At 36.5% G+C, this 27,984-nt stretch overlaps 1 protein-coding gene across 3 annotated transcripts in view; it reads left to right on the forward strand.

The window, feature by feature from the left end:
* Positions 1-27,984, forward strand: part of CDKAL1 (CDK5 regulatory subunit associated protein 1 like 1) — a 386,114-nt gene that overhangs the window by 211,735 nt on the left and 146,395 nt on the right. The window lies entirely within an intron of this gene.

Below are 27,984 nucleotides of genomic sequence, written 5' to 3' on the forward strand. Positions count from 1 at the left end.
TCTGAAAGAGGAATAAAAAAACATCAAAGTGAAATGCTTTGATATTTTTCCTGAGAAAAGACCAGCCTACCGTTACATAGGTTTTATGTTTTTCTCTTGCTTGATGATTGATGCTTCTCTGGTACACTGACGTGTGTCTCAAGAGCATAAAAGTGATGGGAGGATGGTGCTAATATTAGATATAATTTGAAAAGACTTTGTGTGATCATTTCAATGTGTTTTATTTTTCTGTCCATTGTTTATCATCTATTTCTGAAGCCAGGAAAGCTCTTGTGTTCCACTTGGAATGTTTCTCATTGAGTTGAAACAATTTGTGTAATTAGTTACTAATCTATTACTCCAAAGGATTTCTTTTTTGCTGCAGCAGTGGTTTCTGCTCCCTAGTGCCATGATTCCACGAGGAATCATTTTTCTTAAGTGACCCTTCAGTGTAAGAACACAAATGTTAGGAATAGTACATTATTTTAATATAACCAAGTTAAGGAAAATATTGGGTAAAGTTTCAGAACCATCTGTAATGACTTAAGAACTTAAACCATTAGTAGTTAGAAAGAAAGTGGTAAGTACTAGAAGGCCTATCAAAATGTTACCCTGTCCTTGGAAACTTTGGCTTAATTCTTTTTAAGTTGAAAAAGCATCAGATGTTGTTGGCAATATTCTCCATGTAAAAATAGTGGTGAAAAAACCCAACTTCTACAAGGACAAAACCCCAAAGCAGTCCAGATAAAGAAACATGAAAAGTAGCAAATTTGATAGTTACATGCACTCTTTGCTGGTGTTATTTTTGGTAGGAGCAGGTTTTCAGTGCTTGTTGAGATTTACATTTTGCATTTCTCTTCCTGTGCGTATGCCTTTATATTCTGTCAGCAAACAGGTTGGCATCCTTTAGAAATTTGAGAGCTGGTGTTGGCTCATTCACATCTCTTCTTCAAATTGTGTCAGTAAAACCTTCACATTGTGATGTCGATCCACAGCATGGAAGCACTGGCAATTCAGGTTTGTAAATCCAAATGATGCAAATTCGTCAGCAGGCAGCTGGAGTAACACTGATGTGTGTAAGGAAATACTTCAGAGAGCATTAATATTTGCAATATGGACTGGTTTTTTGTAATCCTGCTTGTTCCCTCTCTCAGGAAACTGATGGGTTTTCATGGGTATGGCTGAAGGAATAGCCAGAGAAACAACAAAACACTTGGCAGGTACAGTGGGGGAAGGAAAGCTGAGTTAGACAACTTCAGTTTAATTGTGTTAGTTTAGCTTGAGTGAAAGGAGAAGGAGATGAAAATAGTTGAAACTTAAAACTCTGTTTTGCTTTAGAGCAAGACAAGAAGAATCTCCTTACTACAATTGCATTTAAATAGACAGAAAAGGAAACCACCAGAGGGAGATGCAGGGTAAAAGTAAGGTCACTTTTCCAAGTGAGTAGTAAATTGAAAACAAGAATTAAAAAGGGTGGGGGAGGGGACACTGTTTGCCCAGAACTAGTTTAAAATGTTTCAGGGAGAAACTAACAAGTTTTTCATTGACAACTTATATTAATACAGTATTTTATTATTTTTCTGATGTTAGTTTGTTTCAATTGCTTTTATTGTGATTATTACCAAGTCTCTTGGGAAATTTATATTATTAGCATCACTTTCTTTTACAAAATACATCCTTTTGAAGTACTGAGTATTGTGACTATATAGACCTGTTGAGGATCTCCATTGTTCCACAAATCAGATAAAATACTTCTGTCCTGGATATTGACCTGGTGGGAAAAGATTGACTTTGATTCATATGTCAGCAAAAATTCATACACACCTGATATTATTCAGCCAAGAATAGTTTTCAGAATATATGTTTTTCTGGTTCCTCTGACATAAATATTCTCAACATTTTGGATGTTGAGAATACCAACCTTTGTCTTTGGTATTCATTGGATTGGATTCTCTTAGTCTTCAGTGCCACTTTTAATTTTCAGCAATATTAGTGTTTTTACATAAATAAGCATTTATTTGAGATTTGTTGACTTTTTTGAGTTCTTGTCACCATCTTCAGCTTAGCACTACCCAGCCTGGTGTTTTCTGTCACCTGATTCAGTACTGATTCTGCTTTTCCTAATTTCTTATAAATGGGAGGATTGTCACTTTACAGTCTATAACATGATGTTTCTAAATTCCTTGGACTAACAGAATCATGTGAGGGTGCAGTCATGGTATCTACTCAATTATATGTCTATGTCCCTTTGATAGGAATAGTGTCCAGCTAGTTTATTCTAATTTGGCATAAAAGTAACTACAATTTAGCGCTTAAGCATTGTTTTTTCTGTAAGTTGATGTCTACAGGCACTGCTTATTTAAAACAGCAAGTTATTGAGCACCCCTTCTTTAAGTGGCCTGTGCTGCCAGCTGTGAGGGTGCCAAAATTTGTGCCTCCACTGTCAGTCTTCAACTCCCTCAAGGCAAAGACTTCTACTAGCACAAGAAGAAACCTAGTTTTCAGATTATACATTTGGGAGCATTGTTTGGGGTTTCTGAAAATTTTTTCAAGTGATACAATGACTTAATTGTCCAAAATTATGTTTTTACATTTCACTTGCAAGGAAGGAAAAGCTAATAAGCATTTTGGGAATTCAACTTTATAAAAAGCCCCATCGTTTGATTGCTTCTGGCACTTACAGTTATTAACTGTTTTACAAATATCTCAAAGAGGAAATAACATCTAAGTGATAATCTTTGACACTAAAAACTTGTGTGTCTTTTGAGTATCAGTGCATTGGTAGTTGTAGCTAGATGCTTACTTACTACAGCTTGCAGAAAACTCAATCCAAATTCAAGTAGTTAAATGGTTTTGTTGGACCAGATTGTTAAGTTTAAATAAGAGAGAAGCAAGGCTGTTCTTTCAAAAAGAAGACATAAAGCAGAAAAAAATGCTAACAAGGTAATGAAATAAGGAGTTGTATCTGTTGTAAAATTAATGATTTTTCGTGATTTTCTTGTCAGCAATGCAAATTAAGCCACTGCTATCTAATGTTGTAATCTGTTCTTGAAAGCGGTAATTTCCTAGTTCATGGACTTCTTTAAATATTTTGAATTAATTGTAGTGAAGATGATAAAGAGCAGTTGCCCTTATAAGTAGGAACATCTCTATAGATCTTAATTTTTATGATCTGCTTGATGGGTCTGAACAACTGGAGAACATTTTTACTCTCTGGGGTCAACAGTAAATTCAGATTTAGTTCTCTGAGCACTCGGAAACACCAAATTCATGACCTCTGTTATTCTGTGACTTTTGCATTTCTCCTACTCTGCCTCCTCTCAGATTTTCTGCATGGTCAGGGTTGCCCATTTTTATTCCTCTTCTTATAAAGATTACTGTGTTTCCCTCCCTCCTTCTCTTCCTCCTTTTTTTCTTTTTTTTACCAGCAACCCATCAATATATGCTTGTGAGTAAAACTGGGACAACCAGACATTTCCCATCATTTCATATTGCTCTGTATTTTATTAGAATCTAATGCTGCTTCAGGCTGAACTGAAACTTGTTAAGGGATTTGAAGTGCTATTTTGATAATCATCTTGGGCCCTGTCACACATTCTTCTGTCTCCCAGAAACTGCTTTCTGTTAAAGATAGGTGTCGTTACATGTATGTGTATGTGCTTGTATGTTGTACATAGCAATGGCTGGTAAGAGAATCAGAAATAATTTTCAAAGCGTGTATAATAGGATTTTTTGGTTTGGTTTTGTGTCCTTGAATTAAGAATGATTATAAACCTTATTTAGTGGATGATCCACCTAGATTCCAAGACTGTGGTTTGCATATGGTACAGAAAATATGTTTGGTATTATAATCTCTGTAAATAGTCTTTTAAAGAAGTAAGTGTATCCAGAGAGAGAGTAAAGGAGAGTAAATGTTTGTGAATTTCTGAGAAAAAATAAATGTAATGAGATTTAGAATTGTATAAAGTATAAATTTTATCATTAATTGCAATTTAAATGATTAAATAGTGGCAGTTGGATTGGGAAGGCTTGACCTGGGCAATAGGTAGGTATAAATTTGATCTGTAACTTCTCTTTTAAATAAAATTTGGTTAAAGAGTTTTGAGTTTTAAAAATGAGAAAAGGAGCCTCTTCTGATACTGTATGTAGGCAGGAATAATAAAAAAATAAATCTGACAGAACAATTTGCCTAAAATTCATGTGCTTTAAAATTAATTTTATTTATTTCAAAAGGTATAAAAGGTTACTATAAAAATTAGGACTGTAACTTAAAGTTACAGGTTTATTATTGTATGTATGTTTCTATTGTTGCTTTCACAGAATTATGGGGTCCTGACTTTGAGAAATCTGCAAAACAACTAATGTAATACATGTCATATAAACACATTTATATGTGTGTGTGTGTATACACAGAAGTAATGTCAGCAAAGGTTTCTCCAATTAATCTGTCTCACACACAGATAATGTTAGGGTTGTTTTTTTCAGTGAATTCCTGTATTTGTGTCATGTTTGCATCTTCATATGGAGTTAAGCCTCATCTAGATATACATTTCCATGCAGGATTAAGCATTGTTTTCATACTTGTTCTGGATTGTTGTGGTTGGTTTTTCTTTTCTACCAAAGGCATGACATTTTCTAGAAAAGAACTGTTTTTCTTACAGAATCAATACTCACTTCTTATTTATTGAAACAGCAACACTGTAGGTTGGAGTAGAAAAGTATGTTATGATGTTACGTACCACAGATGTATTTCAAAATATTTAAGAGGTGTAATTGTGGGTTGCAAACATACAAATATTCTTAGTATTTATACTTTTATATATAGATGTTTCAACTATTATAAGGAGTGAATGTGGCCTACCATATATATAAAAATATATATATACCATATATATATATACCATATATATATAAATGCCATATATATATATAATATATACCATATATATAAAAATAAATTTGTATATTTTTTTGTATATATCTGTGTATATGTATCTGTATGTAAATATCAAATGCACGCACAGAGAGCAGGCACCATACATTGCTAAGCTCCTTGTGAATGTTTAAATTTGGGAATTTTGTAAATTATATACAACTGCTTTTCCAGAAAGTGCAAATGTGTGAAAAAACTGCCAGGATGTGCTTTGTTGACAGATTTGCTAATGCAGTTGTCTCAGTGATTTAGTTGAGGCTGTATGTCAGGCAGCCTGCAAAGCATTTGCTGTGGGTTTAGTGTCATATGATGTCTAGTGTTTTTCAAAATTGGGTAGTTTAATTTTTCACCCTTTTAAGCCCCAACTTAAAATCTTGGACAGCGATTTGTCTTCTCAGCTATGTCATTGTATGGCTTTAAAGAGAGTGGGGAGGAAGTCTTTTACTGACTTGCAAAGAAGCAATTCAGAAAAAAAAAAAAGAAAGAAAGATTCTATATATGTCTTCTCTCCAGCTGACAGGCAAGTGTCTGTTCTGTGCCTGTGCACACATGAGATTAGGGACATGCTCTGTATTAAGGCTGTTGTACAAGGCTTGCTATATCTTTAATAAGGGTGTCATGAAATTTGCCTTCATGTTCCTTTCTGATTCATTTAGTTGAAGAGCAGAAGGAAAGTGTGTGGCTCTGCCTATGGTTTTTCGACCATTGTTTACTGTGTATTATATTGTGTAATCCGTCAGCCAATTTTAATTTCACAAGCTACTCATTGTGTTTAAACAGTGAGTTTCTTATATTAAATATTTATGGAAGTCTTTGGGAAGAATACATTAAAATGGCAGATGGAGGTCGTTTCAAGCATTCTCTTGATTGAAGGCTGGGGACCCCTGTGAATTTGAAGTCTGCTTTCAAGGAAAGTTCACAATGTCTGATTATAACCCAGGCAGGCAAGAATTCCACCAATTCCCTGCACTGTGATTTCGAAAAGCAATGGCTGCCTATAATCTTCATGCTTCAGCACCTTTCGTTTTGAAATCATTTGCAAGTGCACTGAAGAATGGTGAACAAAAGCATTTACAGTTGTCTTGCTTATTAATAATTCAACAGACCTGCAACTTTTGCACATTAAGATTACTTTACTCATTGATTTTTAACTACTAATGCTATGAGGAAAATCTGGCTTTTGATGACAGAACTGAGACATGCCTTTTCAGACTCACACTGATAACTGGGGACTTTTGCAGGCCAGGTGTGAAAGGAGCCCAGCAGAGGGGATGATGTTATGTCAGGCAGGTGAGCTGTCCCATGTCCTCAAAGGTTGCAGCTGAGGTTTGCTACAGCTCAGCCTCAGCCAGCTGACCTTCCTGCTTCACATTGCTGCGTCTCCAAAAGATGCCATGAGTGTCCCTGCTGATGTGCAAGGACTGATTTTGCTTTTTTTCTTGCTAAAAGCTTTTACTCCAACACCTTTTCCTTTGCCCTAGTGGAAATATTTTCAATACCTATATGCATGAGAAAATAAATCTAAGCTGGTGTGTTTTCTAGAAATAAAAATATGGTATAGAAATTGCAGGCTTTTATGCACACTTGAACTAAGAAGACTAAAGGCATATCCTGGAATTGCCTTTTTTTGATAACTTTTTAAAACATAAGTTTTTAAAAAAATTAAAATTATAGGGAAAGATTTAGGAAAGCACGCAGTAAGATAGTAACTCATAGACAATTTTTAATGTTTTTATTCTTCGTTAATTTATAAGCATATGCAAATGTGATATGAAATTGGTGGTGTCTCAAAGGTAAAAGAGAGATTACAGAACTGCTGGCATAGAGAGACAGAAAAGGTCCACTAGGATATATTAATCATATTTTTAAAAAAATTAAAAAAGCACAGCAACCCCAAAACTAAACCAAACCAAACCCTCATTAGAGAGGGCATACTTTTTATCAAGCTTCAGGATACTAGCTATTTAGGAAAAATATAATAACTAATGTGTTAGCCGCTAGAGGAACCTATTTTTTGCTCTTGTTATTTGCTAGAATAGCTCCAGTGTTTCCTCAATATAAATTATATTAATTTTTGTTATTTGGACTTTTTGACATTGCCACTTAAACCATATATATGCTTTTGTTAATCATACATTCTGAAAAGTTCAGTTGTGAAAAAATCAGTTTTGTCATTGTACATTACCTTATTGAAATGTATGCAGTATGTAGTAGTTATTTATTTTATATTTGGAATATTGTGCCCATCAATTCGACTGAAAGACAAAGTTCTTGCTGCTCAGAGTCTGTTTTCAGAGCAAACAGCAGGTAAACATAGCAGGAGTCACTATACCCAAAATGCAGGCAAATGAATTGACCCTTCTGGGTTTTGTGTAGACAAATGAGACATTCTTATTACTTCTGCAACTACAAATTTGGTTTAATTTTTTGTAATTATTCTCTGTCTATGTGAATCATTGTGGCAGCTGTGTACTCTGTCAGGTTGGGTGACTTAATCATATCTCTTGACCTTAACTAATACTGAAATCAGTGAGGATGTGCTAATGATGGAGGATGTTACCAATAACAGGGCAGTTTTGGAGTCAATTTTACACCCTTAGAAGTTCTTACATCTTAAGATTTGATTCAAATTTAGAAATTTCATACATTTATCTGAGAAGTTATGTGCCTATTAGGTTTACAATTTTGCCTGTCAACCATTTTTTCTCATTTATGTGAGTATAATGTATTTTTGTTGTTGTTTTTCTTTTTACTTAAGAACTTTGTGGTTTTACTTTGAATTTCTTTTCGATGATACATTGGATGTTTTCAAGTTTCCTGAACATGTGGATAATAAAGTTAGGTCTGAATTCACATCTAAGAAAATAATTTCCATAGAAAATTGAGGGAGAAATTTCTTATGCATGAAATTTAAACTGTAATTCTAGCATTGTTTGGCCATGTTGCTATAATATATTCACTGTGAAAACTAGAAGCTGTGTAAATAAGTGAGTGGCAGTTGCCCCAGGCAGAAATTTTTACTGATTCAATGAGATAAAAGTAATTAAGAAACATGTAGACTGATGGGTAATTAAATCCATGGGAAGCGTTTTGTAACTAATTACTACGTTCTAATCACAGATTGCTTTCTATTTGTCAAGGTAAGTGTATATAATTACACAGTTCCCATTTTCTTTCATCTAAAATCATCTCAGTTGGATGAGTATCTTTTAAGCAAGCCCAGACCTCTTAATTTTTTGCAGTTCTTTTTCCTTGGAATAAGACAAAGTGGTGGTCATCTTATTGCCTGGATCCAGGTGGCACAGTTGTCTGCACTTAGCACTGATGCTCTCTGTCATGCTTGTATCACGTCATGCTCTGTGACACATCATTCTCATTGCTCTTGGTGTTCTTACTCTGTTTAGATGCCTAATGACATTCTGGTACACACCACTAGACTGAATTGAAACTCCAGCATTTAGGCATCTGAATTTTGTCTCTTTGTCTCAGCTTTCCAAGTGAAAATGTTTTAATACTTTAAATAAAAAGGTTTCCGTCTGTTAAGAAGAGTGATATAGTTTAGATAAAGCTTTGTAAGTTAAGTGCTTAGGCAGAGCTGAGCTGCCTATTTTCCTAATGTGACATTTCAGTTTCTCTTTCAGATGATTTATGTTTTCACCCTGACAAGGTGTTTGAGGAAAATATAACTCCATATATCTGTACTTGATTTTGCCTTAGAAAATGGGATTCCCCAGTATGTCTCACCAAAGCCCACATTTCCCTTGAATTCCAAAGCCTGGAATAGAGAGGATATGAAAATTGTATCAATCTTTGGAATTGCTGTTCAGTACACTGTCTTTTATTATAAAATCCTGGATTCATCTATAATCAGTGTCACTTGTCATTTTCTCCTGCCTTGGTTACACCTTGACGGGTGACTGCAGTAGGTATCGTGAAGAAGTGTTGCTCTGTAGTGTCAGGGGACTGCCAAAAATACTCAGTAAGCTTGTTCTGCTTTTTCCAGTGGTGGTCAGTACTGGATGCTTTGGGAACAGTGAAAGAAGTGAGGCAGCTCGAGGTGAGGTTCAGCTTAAGCCTTGCATGGCCTTCATGGGCCCTCCCATGTCAGAGATTGCAGTCTGAAAATCATCTTTATTAGCCTCTTCTTCATACATTTTCTTGTAGACTCTTACAGTTCCAGTCTCTGCAGCAGCCCATAGCAACAAATTTCATACTTTCTGTTTGCAATAATCAATTTTTCTGCTTAAAGCTTTTGCCCAATCACTCATTGGTTCTATTAAGTTATGGAACGTGAAATACTGAAAACAGGTGCATTGTCATTTTCCTGATGATCTTCTTGGCAAGCTCAAGGTTTTGTACATCTGTGTTGTATTTTCCTTCACCTCTGTCATTCTTAAACTGAATTGTGGATTACTTTGTCTGTTTTCTTGTGTCTACTTTATTACAGTCTCTTTTTTGATAACTTTTATGAAGAAATGCCATGATAGAATTCAGAATTTGGAGATACCAAAGGTGTGTGAAAAGGCATAGCATTCGCTTTGCCTTAGTTTTGTATTCTCTTTTTATTCAGTATTAATATTCTGCCAACTTTTTTTTTTTTTATTAGTGTTAATTAGTTAGATAATGCTTTTAAAAATTATCTAGAGAAAAAATTATCTTCCTTATCCAGGCTGTACTACATAATTTTGAGCCCATCTTTTTCTGGGTTTCTTTTTTTTCTTTTTTTTTTTTTTTTTTTTGTGGTGTGTTATTTTGTGTTTATCTGCACAGGCTTTCGTTGACTATGTTATTATTATTATCCCTTAGTTCATTATCATCTCTGCAAGTTGTTACAATTAATTTAATTTTGACTTCCTGTGCATGATTTTATGTCATCACAATTTTTCTTGTTTTCCTATTTCACAATTTTTTCAGGTTGTTTGTCTCTTTAACACACCAATCCACATACAAATGTGGTAATTTCTGTCTATTGTAAAGGCTGGCAAGTTATTTCTAACAGTTGCTTCCTGTCTGTAGCAAGGCAAGCCACAAGAGGCATCAGTCCTTCTACCTCATGAGATATTACTTTCTCTGCAAGTTATTGGTGAAGGACATTTGAGAGCTCTTTGGAAATCCATATGCACTGTTTTGTCTCTATGTTAACGGAAATAAGGAAAAAGTATAATAAACATAGGAATTCACATAAGCATAAGGATTAACATTAACATAAATACAAGTTGCCTTGAATGTGACAGGGAGTTCTATAAAGAATTTAGTTAGAATGTTACCAGAATAAAATGTAACACTCACCTTCGTATAACATGCAATTCGGGACTCAAAGGTATTTAATCTCTTATGCTTTAAATTTTTCATAGTATTTTTAATATTTAATTTTAAATACTTAGTTTAAATACTTAACAGGTACATTCTTTATGCAGAATGATTTTGCAGTGTATCAATTTTTAAAATGAGCCACAGTGAAACTTGGTGTGGCTTGCACTCTTGCATCAGGAGTGGAGAAGTTAAATATCACTCATGTCCTTTTGTATTGTGCAGGTCTGATTTGATTTGCACCATCCAAGGCTTGAACTTGGAATTGTAGCTATTACGGAGCTTTTTCTAGATGCACTTAATCAAATTTGTATGTCTAATAAAAACCACTTTGCAGCACCTGTAACAACTGAAATTTTGGAGCCGGTGAGTTGAACACAGTAGCTACTTCTGTAGTAGCTGAAAAGCTACTGGGCTGATCTTGAGAAATGAGAAGTTGATTTAAGGGGAAGGAAGCCCTAAAATGAACAGGCAAAAGGTGAAGTTTTACTTCCAAAGCTAACAAAAGCTGGAAGTGAGATCCCAGAGACAGCTTCAGTCTCCTCCCACTCTTGGCCCTTTGTGCTGGCTCCAAACTGCCCTCTCTGCTGGGATGATGCACTGAATGGCTGCTCTGTGAACATCTGGAGAGCTCGACTGCAGTAGCCATATGAGGATGCAGACAGATTAGGTTTAGTCATTGTTAGTCAATTAATTTCTTTATCCTTCTCACTGCAGGATGAAAGAGAAGAGAAATAGGTGGCTGAAGAAAAGCTGTGACTATTTAAGATGCCATGCCATTCTTCTTTGCTTTGTTTTCATCATCTTTTACTCCTAGATACATCTTCCCATTCTTTCTAAGCAGCAGTTTACATTGGCCAGTGTTGGGACTGTCCACTGTCAAATGCTCTTCCTTCCAACTACTTTTTCTGATGACATTGCTTTCATTACTGAGGGGCCAAACAGGAAAGATGTAAGAAAGCTGTTTCTCAGCAGAAAACTTACCAATTAAGAAAGAAGAGGGGGGAAAGAAACCAAGGGGAAAAGAAAAGTTTGTCTCCTCAGCTTACTGTTTGATTTTATGCAAAGATAAGTCGGGGACATAAACCTGCAGCATATAGGAGTGTGAGACCACTGTAGATCCAATAGACATCCTTTTAAGATTCTTGTAGGATAAGACCCTTAGAAGAAAAACAAGGGCTTGGAAGAAGCAGCACAGATTTAGCAAGGCAAGTAGACTTGATTGTCAGGCTTTGTCTGCAAAGAAGTGCTCATGTTTGATGAAGAAATGTCTACTGAGACTTTCCTTTAGGCTGCAGCAATGCTGAAACTGATATGTCATAATTTCAGTCTATAGAGGTGGCTTAGAAGGGAGAAGTGAAGGAAAAATAATCTCCTAAAATAACTGCTCCAGACAAATTTGACTTCTGAGAGCTATCATGTGTATGCTTTTTACTTCTGGTATCCAAAATGATGATACAAGAGTGTGATTTCTAGAAAAGATGCATTGGGTTGATGTTTATACTGTCACTGGTTAGAGTCATATGTATTCCTACCATGTTAGAACTAATTACTGTTAGAAGAAAATTTATCTGCTAACTTTTTAGTTATAGAAAGAGACATGAGATGAAGGGCACTCTATCAAAAAGCACTTTATTTTCTCATTCTTAACACGCATTAATTATTTGAAATAAAAAATCGCATCTCCACTGGGTGACATAGTCATGGAGTGTATTCATTATAAAGACAGCTAGTCAAGTGCTCTTTGTAGGATAAGATCAATGTTATTTATTTATTTGCTGAGATCATTCAGGCATCAACAAATAATACTAACATTACAGAGTGTGATGTGATTCTTTTTAAAGAACCATTTTAAAATAAATTAGATTAAATATAACCGGACTACAGGCACAGCTGCAGCATAAGCACACAATCTAGCTTGAAATAAGCCACCTTTATTTTTTTTTCCTAGTACTTTAACTTCAGCCCATAATTTTATTTTTCAAGGTTCTCTAGTAGATTTGTTTTCCTTTAAATAAGTGTCTGGGATAGCTGCTGCAATCCAGGTCACTTTGACGTGTCCGAGCAAAAACAGTAATGCAGGATGTATGCACTGGTTTGTATTATTCCTTTAAATTAGCACTTTGTTTAGAACTTCATGCAAGCAGCAAATTGGTGATATATAAGCCATCAAAAAACCTTTCAGGATTCTAGTATCCTCTAAATTGGATTGTATTCAAGTTAATCTGAGATGAAATGCATAATTGCCTTTATATGGAGTCATTCAGTCCCTCATGTTTCATAAATCTGTGGACAAAATTTTAATCCAGTAATTGCAGCTATAGTGAAGTTGTTTATATTTTCTCTCACTGACTTAAACAATGCTAATTTCCTCATCCTGACTCCTGTGAACTTATGGAGAAATAATAGTGTTTTAATTTATGTTATGGAATTTGAACAGACATTTTAAGTAATAACATTGGAATGCTTCGGATTAGAAGCTAGTGAGTGGCCCTGAAGATCAGATGCTGAACTACCTTTTTCCTATGGAATAGAGAGGCAGATACTGATACTTTGAGATTAACTCCACAGAATGTCAGTAGAGTTCCTTTAGTGTAGAAATAACTTCACTGCCATTCTTTCAGTGTATTTATTCCCTGGATAGATGAGTTCAATCCTTATAAGCCATGTACAACTACCCTTCTGTAATAAGGTGTCTTTGGAAAATTGTGCTTTGTTTTATTTTCACAGTGCTGGTGTGTTGAATTGTGAATGCACTTGTGTTTCTTTAGAATATATATTTATTAGGAAACGCAACTTTGGAACAAAAGCATGTGTCCTTTTGTTTCTCTTTGCAGTTCAAGGTGGAACTGCAAAGTATCTAACACGAGATACTTGTGTTAGTTCTTTTTCTGAGAGATATTTAGGTGGTCCTGTATCTTCCTATTAAATAATTGGAACTGCAAAAAATTCTTTACTGGCAGTCTGCACCTTGGCTAATTGGTGCTGAGGATGTCACTGGTCAGATCCAAGGATTCCTGCTGCTGGTTTCCCAAGTTACAAATCAGAATTAGCTGCTGACAGCCAGCCAAATAACTTCAGCAAATACTTAGAACAATGGGCACTGAAAGGCACCAAGTCTGTGAAGTAAGTCGGTGGTTTATAGACACTGAAGCATTCCTGAGGATCTCTTAAGCTGAGCCACATGGTGCTCAGCTAGGAAGTTGATTGATGGTTTTACAAAGAAAAAAAATGTTTATGAAAGAATGCTTTTCTTACAGATTATCCTGCATTAATATATATCTGATGTGCCTGGCAATGTTTCAGCAATTGGATGTTTGCCAAGCCTTGACACTTCTGCAAGACACAATGGAGTTTGTCTAGCAGCACAGAGCTTTTTGTTTTATGATCCTGTTTTTAATGAGGCTGACACTTTCATAAGTATTATCCTCCTCTAAATCAGTAACACTTGTACATTGTGATCCTTACATGTTAAATGTTTATCCGAGCTAAAGTGGAGTCCATTTTGGCAAATTATTGCTTCTTATCCAGAATTTCTGTCTTACTATATCATTCTGTTTCAGTGGTTGGATTAAACAAAAAGATAGCAGAAGGTCTCATGTGAAGTTGAAGAAGAATTATAGACCATGTACAAAATGTTCCAGCAAGGTTCACTGTTCATATATCTCAAAAATACGCTCAGAGGTGTTTAAATGCCTTTGTAAAGACCAGTGCTCAAGGATATCAATGAAAGCTGAATGCATTTGTAGCTCTGTCTGTAGTAATTTCACAGAACTAGACAAAAGTTTGGTATTAAATGTCTTTATTTGATTTACTTACAAGTGAATTTCTTTTGTGGAATTTGTGCTGTTAAATATTTGTATTTTCTGTGCTGTTTTGTAGAGAGGAAAAAAAGCATTAATGTGCAGTGGAGAGAATTATGAAATCCTTCCTCTCAATCTGGGAAGGCAGCAGAACTTAGTAATTCTGAAACTGCAGCACAGAAATTGGTCAGGCTATGGTTCCCTTATATTAAATTTATTATTAAGGCCTGTAACAAATAAATTATTTTACTTTAAAATTTGACTTTTATCTAGCCTCCCTAACATCGCTAGTGAATGATTTTTTTAAAGCCAGAATGATTCAAAATTATTGAAAAGATATGTGTGCTTTCTCTTATGAGAGAAGTCTTTAACCAACCCTTATTGAGGCTGAATTATTTCTCATTACTAGCAGAGAGTGGTTCATTTAAATTGCATTTAAGGTCATCGACAGGGCAGGTTGGAGGGGAGGAAAGAGAGGAGATATGCATTGTGGTTTAATGTGTTGGAACAGACCTGCAAAATAAAATAGAGACTGTCAGATAGTCTCAATATTTGTTCTGTCATGCATAGAAACATACACACAGAGAATATGCATAAAAACTATTGCTCCAGTGGCTTGCATTCAAGCATATGGTTTGATGAATTGCTTGGAGCCCTGGTGATAAAGAATATTAACAACCTGAAGACGGCAAATCATTTAACTGCCCCATACTATTGATTATTGTCACATACTATTTTTTAGGTTTAAGTAGAAGTAAACTGAAGTATTTGCACAAGTAATTATAATTACAAGTTGAAAATCCTCATGAATCTGTACTTTTATTTATGCAATGCTGGTGATACTTCTTTGAAGACCAGCTTTTTTGTGATGTGATACAGCCTTTCTACAGTTTGGTGCCCTGTGATGATGATAGACTTCTCCACCATTATGAACCCCACTTTTTTCCTTGTGTGATATTCCAGGCTGGTGGCTATACCCAAATAAACTGAGAGGCAGCCCTGCCTGCTTTTCCTTGAAGTGGGACACATGCTTGGGGAATGCTTCTCTGGCTGGTTACTGTTGTTCATTAAACTTGTGAGAACTTACTGTTGGTGAGAATTCTGTTTTTCTGCCCAATTTCATAGAAATTGGTCAATGAATTCAGAAGTGACTGGAATAGAATGATACATGCACAACACAATCATGGAAGCCTTGTTTTCTTAGGTATCCTTATTAAATCTATGTTTCTTAAATACAAGCTTAAGGAATCTGAGTCCACATTGGAAACTTGATTAGGGAGATTCAGTTAACAGTATTGGCATCTACTAACTCAATTCACTGTAAAAGCAAAAGAGATTTTTTTTTTAAATAGAAGCTGAATGTTGTCCATTCTTCTTTATTCCTAAAACCCACTCTGATTGATTTAAACTAATGTTTCGTAAGTAAGAGTGGCATCAAAACTCCTGTTTGAATAGTAACTCTAAACCTAAACAAATAAGAGAAAACTTCATAGTAATTCCAAGATGACTGGATATTTTGTTCAGCTGGAGGAAAGGAATGCATTTCTTTTAAACATTTTCTTTTAAGAGGTTTTAGTTTATTTTTCTGTGCCAATCTGTAGTTAAGACTCTGGTGTTATTGAATACAGGCAGTTTTGCTCATTTCTCCAATTTGTGTTTGTTTTCCTGTGTTCACACTCAGTCTTCAAAGGCTTCTTTCCCATGGCTGAGTCTCAAACAGTATCTGAGCTGAGATACTACATGTGTCAAGAGCTTCTCTCTAGGTTTCAGGGAGGTCTTCATCCTGTGTATCACTTTAGGGTTTATGCTTATATGTTTCACTGTATTCTGTGATCTGTATTTAGGAATTATGGCATCCTTTTCATTTTTCTTTGAGGTAAGTGGTTGAAAAAGGTAATTGCTCTCATTATTTTCAGAGGATGGAGACAGTAGAGAGGAAGTATTAGAAGGAATCTTTCTGAAAATATGGTAAACTCACAAAACCACTTCATTCCCATGTCTATTAAGCAATTGTTTCTGTTCATACAAAAATGGCTGAAGGTCTGTAACACAATGTAAGTTGCAGACAAATTGTTTTTAGTGTTGCATAGGGGCAAAAAGATGTCTTAGGCTACAAATTGAGAGTTACTATAAGCTCTTTATTAGATTATTTGGATATTACAGCACATGACCCAAGGCTAAAGTTCACGTTCTTAAAAAGAAATTACTGATAGTCAAGATGTGCTATTTAAGAAATGGCATTTTTCCCATTTCTGAAACAGACTAAAACCAGACCTTCATTAGGTTTCTTCTTTTTTCTAGCATTGGTAAAGCTTGTGGCATATATAGAAGTGACAAATGGTGTATAAACATGCAGCAAGTTTTTTCTGCTGCAGGGCATAGTATTTTATAGTACACATTTTAATTTTTTGGTCATACTTTGAGTTGGATATTTGATGACTTTGTAGGGTATTGTCTGTATTTTATTTCTTTATGCAACTTAGTGATATGCATTTTGCATTTTTAGTAAAACTACTCTTCAGAATATCCCATCTATCAGTACTGGGAAATATAAACATATGCAAAGAAGTGCTTTTTTATCTGTTGGATCATATTTCTTTCAGAAAAAAATGAGAAACATTTTGGAATGGCATTTGTGTTTGATTTGTGATTCCTCTAGAAAGTTTGGGCTGGAATTATTTTCAAGGTCCATAGGATTCTGAAAGAAAATGATTCTTTAAGTTCCTCTAAAAATAATGTAGTTGTGGAATTCTGAAGCTTGATTGCAATCCAACAATTACATAGATTAGTCATCAATATGCTGTAGTAATGTTGCTCTAAGTGTTGAAAGGCTGAATATTTTACATTTTAATACAACTTCTTACACATGTCCATACTAACTGATCTTATCGCTCTCTACAACTTCCTGAAGGGTAGTTGCAGTCAGGTGGGGGTTGACCTCTTTCACCAGGCAGCAACTGACAGAACAAGAGGACACAATCTCAAGCTGCATCAAGGGAAATATACATTGGATATTAGGAAAAAGTTTTTTACAGAAAGGGTGATAAAGTACTGGAATGGACTGCCTGGGGAGGTGGTAGAATCACCGTCCCCAAATGTGTTTAAAAAAAGACCGGATATGGTACTTGATGCCATGATCTAGTTGAGGTGCTAGGGCATGGGTTGGACTTGTTGATCTTGAAGGTCTCTTCCAACCCAGACATTCTGTGAATTCTGTGAATTCTTTAACTGGCAGAACTGGTGCTGCCTGGAAGATTTTTTCTTCAACCTAATTTTCCCCTGCCCATAGAAACTTCTGGTATGCAGTGGCCAAGGGCAAGAGCATCATCCCAGACAAATTGCAGCACTCTCCCTATAACCCCTGGGACGTTCTGCGTGTTCCTCTCCCAGGGATGTGTCACTGTAGCCGTGTGTGAACACCTCAGCCAGGCTTTGGAACCTGGCCTTTGCTCCCTGCTCCAGTCCTTTCTAAATCAAATACATGTTCTCTCTAGAGTCACCTATAAACTGGTGCTTACACAGGCCCCTGGCAGGTTGGATGAGTCTCCTGAACTCTCTGTTAAAGGATGGAAAAGCCATCTTGGGAAACGAAAGACAACAGAAGATCAGTCAACAGAAGCATGATTCTTCAACTATTACAACTGCTGTGCAGAGAAGTAGTATTTGAAATGCTATTACCTGGTTTGAAGGGAAATGTGATCTTCTAGTGTTAGGGATAAGTCATTAAAGAAGTCTTTAAGATGAGACTTCCCTAGTGATGAATCATCAAGATTTCCCTAGTGATGAGTTTGTAACAGTTAATGCAGCTGAACAGCTGTTCTAAGATTTGAAAAGTTTAATACCTTTATAATTTTTCTCCTCAAGTTTCATTGCTGGGTTGTGTCTTTTAGAGCTGAATATAGGCTCTAAAGTGATAGTAATAAGTCTGAGGAACACATTTCAGAAAATTTTTAAGTGAAGACAAAGGTAAACTTGTGTAACACTTGTAGACTTGCGCGGCTCCTCTTTACTTTTGTCTGCCCCGGTCAGCTCCCGAATGCCCAGCTTGGGCTTCTCAGTTTTTCGTTGGGGCCGGGGCTCGCCGCAGTTTCCGGGCGCTTTTGCTGTCGCGCTCCGGGGTGAGCTGTTGGCCGTGCTTTGCCGTCGGCGCGAAGGAAGAAACAAAGAGGCAGGGAATTCGTCCAAATCCGTCCGCGTGGCGGCTGGATGCTTTATTGGCTGCGAGAGCTGCGATGGAAAGGCTGCAGCCGCTCCCAGCTTCGCACAGATGCAAATGGCCTCGAGCATGCCGAGGAGTGGGGTGATATAGAGAAGGGACAGGGCGGACGGGGAGCCCTCCCGCCCAATGGGTACAGACATCGCGGTGATGATGTGTACTACAGCAACCAATGGGAACACGGCAGGGGCGGACACGGGGCTTTGGGGTGAGTGGGACCGCGAGAACAGGGATACGGGCACGGGAACCACAGGAGTAGGGGAAAACTCGGGGGATGCACGAGGGTACAGAGAACTGGAAAACTAACAAAGGAAAAACCCATAATGTGAACCCAAACCTGGGATGCAACAGACTTGTGTTACACAAATTTAATGAAAAAGTATTTAACAAATGGATGCTCTTAGATTATTTCAATAATACTTTTTCAGGATTTCTTTCCTAGTGTCATCTGTTTGGTGGGGTTTTCTAATAGAGTATTAGATTCACTAAGAAACCTTTTCTGAGTGACTAGGATCTTGTTTGAATTCTACTCTTTAAAAGACTAAGTAATTTCACTCTCAATATTTTTTGTTGAAGGTTCATGGAAAGAAGCTCATCTCTATTTAGATTTAATTCATGTTCCTATGTTGACATAGGAACATGTTCATCAAAAGGTAAATCATTGTTTAGATTGAGACCTTTAGGAGCATTAATCTGTTTGAGAAAAATACATTAATATTCTTCAAAGCCCTTGAATGATTTCTCTTCGACCTCTCTGTGGACATCTCCAACACGTTTTAATTGCATTCTGCTGATTATATATTTTGGTGGTCTGTCATTGAATACTTAAATTTAGTTTTAGGTGGCTACACACCAAAAAGGCTTTGAGTACTGTGTGGGAATTTAGTGGATATAATTAAAGGACTTCATGATTTAGAACTGGGGAAGGTGTATTACTAGTGCAATGCAGGCATTCTCCTTTTTTGGTCAAACATTTAGAGTTTCAGAGACAATCATTTGAGAAAATATTTTAAGTAACAGTGAACATTAAAAGAAACGTTTGACAGAAATCAGGGGATTATGATGTTATTTCTGTCTGTAGACTTTCTAATTTGTAATGCCTATATTCCTGGCAATTCTTTTTCTCATTTAAAAAAGCAGAACAAACAAACAAAAAACAAAACAACAACCCCAGAAAATCAGAAAAGGATACATGCACCTTAGTTTTAGCTTATAGCCAGGTGCAGCAAGCTTGGCTTACCTGTAGATACAGGCCGTAATGAATGGATGCTATTACCTATGCTGTTGAGAGAAGGTAACTTTAGATAAGGATTATTATCCCAGAAATGGTATTTACCCTCTGTATTGCTGGCTTATGGAACTGGAATCCCCTAAGTGTATTCCATGTTTAGTTGACCACCTTGCCCTTGAACATGCTGACTCTTTTCCCTGCTTTCTTGTCTTCTAGGATACATCAGTTTGAGAGATACTTGAGCTATTTTCACACTTTATACAAAGAATGCTTGTAATTAAAATCAGTCCTTTCCCTAGGATTCAGTATTTCCACATAAAATGACTGTGGTATGTTGAGGAATTGATGAAAAACAAAGTAAAACAAGCCTGTCTTTATTAAAGTATTTCTGCATTCTGTATTGCTATTCGAGGTTTACAGTATTATGTCTTGGCTCATAGCTTAGTGTGAAACAAAGCATTTAACACCTTTTTATTTGTCCCTTATGAGAGCACTCTATTCTGAACTCTAGGGTTCTTTTGTGATTAGAACATGAAACATTTTAAAAGATGTCTTGCCTAATCCTGGTATACGTCACAGAACAAAGATTATTTATTAATTTTTGTTAGCTTTTCAGTCAAAGAAAGACATAAGCTATCTCCTTTCTTTGATTTCATTTTTGAAATGTCATCATTTTACTGTAACCCAACTTATTTCAACTATTTTTCAGCTAATTTTTAAAATATCATCTGTAAATACCCAAAATGTGTTTTCTTTCTCATCTTGCTGTTCCTATTTAAAAAAGTAAAAGTAAAAAAAAAATTGAATTAAATAGGACTATACGATTCAGCTCTTGCAAATGAAAGAAATTTGAGCAGAAGAATACTCTGTGAAGGCTGAAGTTCCATGTCAAATACTTCCAACACACCTTGGCAGCTTGCATGCAAACTCCTGTTGTAGAAGTTTTAAGTCATTCTCCTTCTGTAGAAGTTGATTAACTCAGATTCAGAGAGTTATTTAGCTCGGCTATGAACATTTTTAATGATTGAAACTTGGTATGCCATGCTACTTCCCAAGAATTAATCAGTTTCCATGAAAACATGTTGTTTAAATTAATCCAAACTCATTAGCACTACAGAGATGGATACTCAGTAAAAAGCCTCCATTAATTAGCACTGCATCCTGTAATATGCCTACAGCTCGTGACCATTTCCTTGAATTTGTGCAGTGTGTGACCCTTTGCATCTGATATTCATCTACAGCAGAGCAATAGCCCATGTTTTGGGTTTAAAACAGCGAGCGTATGTTATAATGAGTGGCACATTACTCTCTTTTTCCCAATGAATTCCAAAGTCATAAACAAGATTTCTTGTATACCTCATTTTGAATTCAGAGCTCAATGTAGGTTATTCGTTTGTGTTTTGACAATAGGCATAGCAATAATAGGTTTTGTTTCTTCAGTTTTTAAGTTTATGGAAATTTTGCTCTTTGCCTTTCAGTAACTAAAGAGTATTTGTGCAGGGTGCTGGACTGGCCCTTCTGGTGGATGGTCAAATATTCTCTGCCTGCTTGTTGTACTAGGACAACATGAGCATATCAATATTTCACAAAGTGTATTTGTGAGGCATAGAGTAGAGAACAATAATTCCATGCTTCAGGAACCTGTATTTCTATATGCTGTACAGGGGTGCAGAACAATTCTAAACTTATGCCTTGTCTGTGTCTTCTGAAATTGCTTTCCTTCGTGTTTAAGTCTCTTTTTTGCAAATTTGTTCCCTATAGTCACCCAGTTCTTTATGCTTTATTTGCTTGCTGTATGTACCATTGCCTGTCATTGAACCTGCTCCTTGAATAATGTTATTGGTTCAGCAAAGAACTAATTAACATCAGGCAATTATGTCCCTGATCATTAATACATGAGACTTTTACTCTGTTAACTCAGGCAGTAGATGTCCACTGTTGCTGAAAACTAAAGGAATTCTTGTAGGATGTCTGTACTTGGAATGGCAAATTTTAGTTTTCTCTCTTTTCAGCTGGCAAGTATAATGATTAAGTGGATTTATTTTTTTCATTCTTTCATTTATGCAAGAGCTAACCTTCAAAACTGGCCATTGTGTACATAACACACATGCCTGGAAATAGGAGGGTCACAGGCAGGTGAAAAAAAGCACTGACCTCTCTCTTAAAGAACAATTTCCTCAGCCTGAAAAATAGGACTAACTCATGAAATTCAACTATGCATTTTTTCCTCCCATTAAAAAAAATCTTTTCCTCCCCTTTCTCTTCAAACTGGCTACAAATCCCAATTTATCATCATGATGTATGGTATCATTAATCCTCCGTGAAAGCAAGATGCATAATGCTGCAGTGTTGGCACTGAGCAAACTTCAGCGGCCTGACTGTCTTCACACCCCTTTGAGTCTCCCAGGTTGTAGCAGAATGAAACTGGACTCATAATAAGATTAGCTATCATGCTGTTTGCAGCAGCAAGTGACCTATTATCCTGTTCCCTTTCCTTCCCCTCCTTCCTCTCCCCTCTGCTAATGCACTGCGGCTACAAAACGAGCAAGACAGGGCTGCTGGTTTATGCTCTAGCAGTGAGCTGTTGGGAACAGAGGGCCCTATAGGGGTAGAATGACCTCTTTTGTAAGCAAGGACAAGAGTTTGCTTTGTGGGAGAGAGAAACCTTTTATGCTTTCTTTGGTATTTAATGATTAGTTGGCTCTATCTGCTGCATGCTTTTTATCGGGAACTCTCAAACTTTTTTTTTTTTTTTTTTTTTTTTGCCATAGGAAGAAGGAATAATTTAAATGAAACTTTTGGTACTTTTACATGCTTTCTTATTCCTTGTTTCGAAAAACTCCTACAAAAATACTTTGCTTATCAATATAGTGGGAGAAGTGAATAAAATAAACCATGATGCAAATTGTAGAACTGCTAATCCCTACAACAGTCACAGGTAGTGAACTTCCTCTGTAAATACCTTGATGGCAAGCATTTTCTGTAGAAAAAGCAGTTCTGGTTTTGAGACTTTTATGCGGTGGATTTAGATAAATAAGAAATTCAGTGAACCCATATTCTAAATGGTTTCATCAGTTTCATTTCTCAGATGCATGACTTTGGAAAAGTAAAATTTGGAATAAATGCATTTACAGCTTCCACTTTGTTAACCACAGAAGATAAAATGGAAAGCCACTATAAGTCATGCGGTTATTAGGTTCTTCTATCAGACTTCACATCTAAATAGAAATCAGATGGTAGAGGATCATTACCTAAAACATACTTTTAGGTAATGGAGTAGATGGGTAGTTTCAGTATGCAGTTGTTCTTGTAAAATCTCCAAAGTAACCCTAAAAATTGGTAGGTAGTACCAATTGAAAGGTGGTAGTAGAAGTATGTGCATATGTTGTGGTATTGGAGAGGAGAGGGAAGTTTTTTAATTTGTGCAAAACCACAGTGTTTTATTATTCTAACTTAAAAGTAATTAGAAAAAGTTCTTGTTCCTAATGCTTGTTGTTTTGTTTTGTTTTTTTTTTCCTTGTAGTTCAGTTCTGATTAGATTTGGTAAATTACATAAAATAACACAAAAATATGAATGCACTTTGAGGGGTAAAATGTATAAAACATACCTTAAAAAATTTATTAGCACATTTTTATTGAAGTAAAACCAAGCTCTTTCCTGAACTAATTTGTATTTTGCTTGATAATGTATTTCTTCAGCTCTTTTCCATCAAAATTCATTTAAGCTCTGATTGCAACTTAGTATGTAAGTGAGAGAGAGAAAGTGCATTTTACTTTTTGAAAATATAACTTATTCTAACCAAAATCCAAAATATGTTTCATAGTTTTGAAAAAGCAATACCTGGAAGAGTTAACAGGGGGCAAGGTGCAACTAATTTTTCTATTTTGCAGTTTGTGAATATAGCCCAAACTTTTTTGCATTAGTTTGCAGGATCAGGAATTTGTTATAAGTTTGTCATGTCTGTAGTAAATGATCCTTTAAATCAAGTTCCTGCTATGGCTTCAGAGGGTCTGAGAATTTCATATAATGGATATATACTTATGTATAGCATTTTTATATAAATACATGAGAACTTTAATAATTTGTTAGAGTAAACATTTACTGAAGTATGTTGGCAAGGAGAAAGAAAAAAATGTCTTTTAATTTCATAACTAAATGTGGCAGACAACACAGCCAAGCAGAATCTTCCAGAGCGATACTACTGTTCAGTGTTCTACTTTTAAAATAATATGTTATTCCTACATAGGTGGAATGATCTCAGTCAGTACAACTTGGTCTGTATGCCACTTCATATTAGTTTCCAAACATTTGTTCTCAAAAATATGTAGACCATAAAAGTTACTCTGTTCATTTCCTAAGCACTCTAATATATGTGTCATTCTGTGGGTAGTAGAAACCACAACTGCTTTAAAGGCTTGTACTGAACTTGGCACTTGAAAAACACCGCTCTAGTTTTTGTATCTGCAGACTGACATGCAGAAGTAATAGAAATAATCCTGCCGTGAGAGGCATCCAAGTGTGCCGAGAGTGCTGGCTGAAGTCATTATGAGTCTATTCTCTCTCATCCTTCAAAGGACACGACAACCAGGGGAGATTCCTGATGACTGGAAGTGGGGCAAATGTCACCCTGCCCTCCAGAAAGAGCAAGATGAAAGAACTGGAGAACTACAGGGCAGTTGAACCTTACCCTATATGGGGCAGACACTCCTAGAAGCCACGTCCTGACAAGAGGGTGCTTGGGAACACTAGGCATAGGATGACCAACAGCAAACCATGTGACAGGCCTGAGTGACTTCTCAGATGGAATGTCTGGCTTTGAGGAGGAAAGGAAAGCAGTGGAGTTGATACGTTATGGGGTGGGTTGGTTTGGAGTTTTCTGGGGAGGTAGTCTATTGTTTGTTTTTTTTGTTTTGGGGTTTTGGGGTGGAGTTGGATTTTTTGTTTTCTTTTGGAGTTTTCCGTTTTGTTTAGGTGTAGTTTGGTTATGCTTACCTTAAATTTGTCTATGACTTCAGCATAGTTCTTAATGTTCTTAGAGTGGTGAGGTTTAGACTGGATTACTGGATGGTGAGAAGGTAAAGGAATTTATTGCACTGTCAGGTTCCCAGAGTGGCAATCCATAGTATAAGGTCTAGATGGCAGTTACTAAGGGTATTTTGTAGCCAGTATGTCATGTCTTTCATAACAAGGTGGAATCTGGGAGATTATACTCAAATTAGGGGAGTACTTGACTGGCTTGAGGGTACAGCTAATATTGCGAGGGACATCAACTGCCTGGAGAAATGGATTTATGGTAACTTCATGAAATTTAACAAAAGCAGGTAAAATGTCCCAAATCTAGGATGAAGTAACACCATGCTGCATTATGGATGTGGAGAGCTGACTGTCTGGGAAGCAGCTTTGCAACCTTTGGAGTTCCTCTGGGAAAGCTGGTGCACATGAGTCAGCAGTGGAAGCCCTCTGCACTTGCCAGCTGTGCCCCAGCTGCTGTTGGAGAGTGCAGCCACAGGCCCCAGGGACTGACTGGTGCCTTGGACTTAGCAATTGTGAGACATCACAGAGAGACTATTCTGTCCATTTTTGGGCGCCTCAGGACAAGGCTGGCACACTGCAGCAATTCAGCAGAGGGACATTGAAATGATCAGTAGGATGGAGCACATAATAGGCAAGAAATGGATTTGTGAAATGAAAGCTAAGAGGAGTCATTGCTGTTTACAATTGCCTAATGGGACAGTATAGAGAAGACAGAGCCAGAGTGACTTGAAGTCAGACAGGTCAGAGGTAGGATGATAGTTAACAAGTTGGACAAGTTGGAGTGCTGCAAATTGCAACTAGGTACAAATAAAATTTTTTTACCCTTAGGGTGATCAAATATTGGAACAGATTCCCACAGTGGCTATGGTATTGCTGTCCTTGGGAATATTCAGAACACAACTGCAATTGTAGTAGGTCAGCCCACATTCATGATGTTATTCAGAGCTTGTTCTGGCAAGCATTAAGAAAATAGGAGTGTACAACCATCTTCCATGTCCTTAAGGCTGTCCAGAAGGGTAAAAAAAATAGATCTTTTAAAAAGAGGAAATACTTTTGAGCATTAATAAAGATCATCTAGAAATCCAGGCTGTGAGACAGTTTGTACGCAGTGCATCGTGAGCACAACTGCAGCACTGCATTTTTCTGTATGATACAGTGCTGAACCATAAGTTGACCTGCACTTCACAAAATACAGAAAAAACATTGATCCTTTAGGTCATAGCCTGACAGCTTGCCTCTTTCAGCAGACCTGAACCTAGACCTGTCTTTTTTACTTCAATCTACTTGCATCATCTGCTTGCCTGATATCCTGTATTCTCAAGTTGTGACAGTTTAGTGTGAGTTACTATCTCAATAACTAGGGTTTGTATAGGACTATGTCCAGCTCCATTCTTTCTGTTTAATAGAAGCCCTGTATATATACAGATGAAATAAGTATAAGGGTTTCTTAATGAACTGGAAATGATTCCTTCCAAGTCCCCCTTAGCATCAGTGAGTTGTTCCCAGTTTGATTTTCTCTCTCAGGAAATGCTTCAGTGCTGATCCATGTGGTTGAACTGTCTTAACAGGACACTTGGATGATAGTGAATCAATGCTTGCAGAGTACTTCAGAATTACAGGAGGAAACTGATTCCTCCAAATCTCAGTTTCTGTTTAAACTTGCATTATATCCAGATTGGTACAGTGATCTGCTATTTGCACAGTTCTTCACAATTTCCCAGTTAAGGCACTGATTCAGCAAAGTAATCTAGCACAATACACTGCATCAAGTATGTAAATGCTTCCTGCAAAATCCATGCTGAATAAATAAGGAGAAACTCAAATAATTGAAGAGAAAATAAAGTAGGCTAAGCTCATTCTGAACAATGAATTTGTGTTTTCTAATGCTTCATCTTTGGCCATGATTCTTTTGTTTTTAAATAATTCTAAGGTTGTGATCAGGAGTGGTCAGATTGACTGTCCTCACATTGACTGTCCTCAGATTGACTGTGCTCAAGTCTGCAAGACACAAACATTTATGTAAGGCCTCCCCTTGGCAGATGGTCTTTCAGATTTCTGTGGTGCACTGGGAGAGGTATTTCTGTAGTCTGTGCAGCAGTGCATGCTGCCATAAGTATTCACTGTTGGAGAAGGAATCACGAGGAGGTCAGGTAGTTATTGATAAGCATATGTGGACTACTGAGAAGGTCAGAGTCAGGGGCCTCCCACTGAAGCAGCCTGCAGATAATTGTGCTGTTGGAAAAGCCACTCTGGTTTGCATTAAAAATCTGCCAGGAAAGAGAAGAAAAATCAGTAGGATTTGGGGATTGAATTTCATTTGTACAGTTAACTATCAAATGTGAGAATTTCACTGGGATTGGTGTCCAATATTTTAACATCTTCAGATCTTTTTGTAGATTGAAATAAATTCATTTTTCTGATGGAGTACACTTCAGTTTAAAGGATGTTTGGTACTGCCAAAACCAGTGTTTACAATAGTGACATGAAGATAAAGCAAAATAAAAATGCTAAAAGTTTTTTATTAAAGAAATGAATAATTTCAAGTGGTCTCTAAACCAGGAATGCACATATTTTGTAAAAGTGATAGATGTAGGATTTTTTATCTTCTTTATGATAAGGATTGCTTACCCCACAGAAATGAGATTAAAACTCATCTGCAATGAGTATTCATTATATTGAGACATGTGAGAAGGAATAGGCTCAGAACTTTTTTCATTTGCTTGGAACCTATTTTTTTCCAACATTTTTCATTCTCAGTAATCTCAAGTTACAGCAGAGCAGAGATCAGAGGCCAGCTGTTAAGGTTTCTCTTTTGTGCTGGATAGTGATGGCAGAGTTAGAAATAAACCTCGAGCTGTGACCAAAGGCAGATGTGTAATTACTTGGATATAGCAATAATTTGCCTTAATGCTGTAACAAATGCTCTGAGTTTGCCCATCTGAAACCTGCCTTTGGATCAATTTTCTTGTTTACAAAATTGGCTTGCCTTTATTAGTGCCAAAATTGCCCAGTAACAGAGTGGTGAATGATCAAATGAGGTTCACTGTAAAAGAAAGGGAAAAAAATATGTATTTGATTACAGTGGATTTAAACAGGTTCCTGTGGAGGGCTGGAGTTTGGAGGGGAAATGGGTGGAGTGAAAATGGGAGGTGTTGACTGACTTCATTAATACTGTTTGAGAGGTCCACTGTTTTCTTACCTGGTGTAAGTTTAGGCTCCTAAACTGGGGATGCAAAGGACTAAAAAAAAATGGCCCAAAATCAGTTGACACACAACCTCTATCACACAAAGTTGATTTATCCTAACGATACTCCTTGTAAATATTTATCATTCACTGTAGCTTTTGGTATTTGAAGATCCATTTTGTCAAGCTGAAATTGGGGCATTAACTTTTCCCTAAAATACAGGTGTTCTTCCCCCTCCCTTCCTCTTCAACACACACGCCTCCCCCCCTACCCCAGTAATAAGACTACATCC

This window comes from Anomalospiza imberbis, chromosome 1 (genome assembly GCF_031753505.1).
Source record: "Anomalospiza imberbis isolate Cuckoo-Finch-1a 21T00152 chromosome 1, ASM3175350v1, whole genome shotgun sequence".
Classification (NCBI taxonomy): domain Eukaryota; kingdom Metazoa; phylum Chordata; class Aves; order Passeriformes; family Viduidae; genus Anomalospiza; species Anomalospiza imberbis.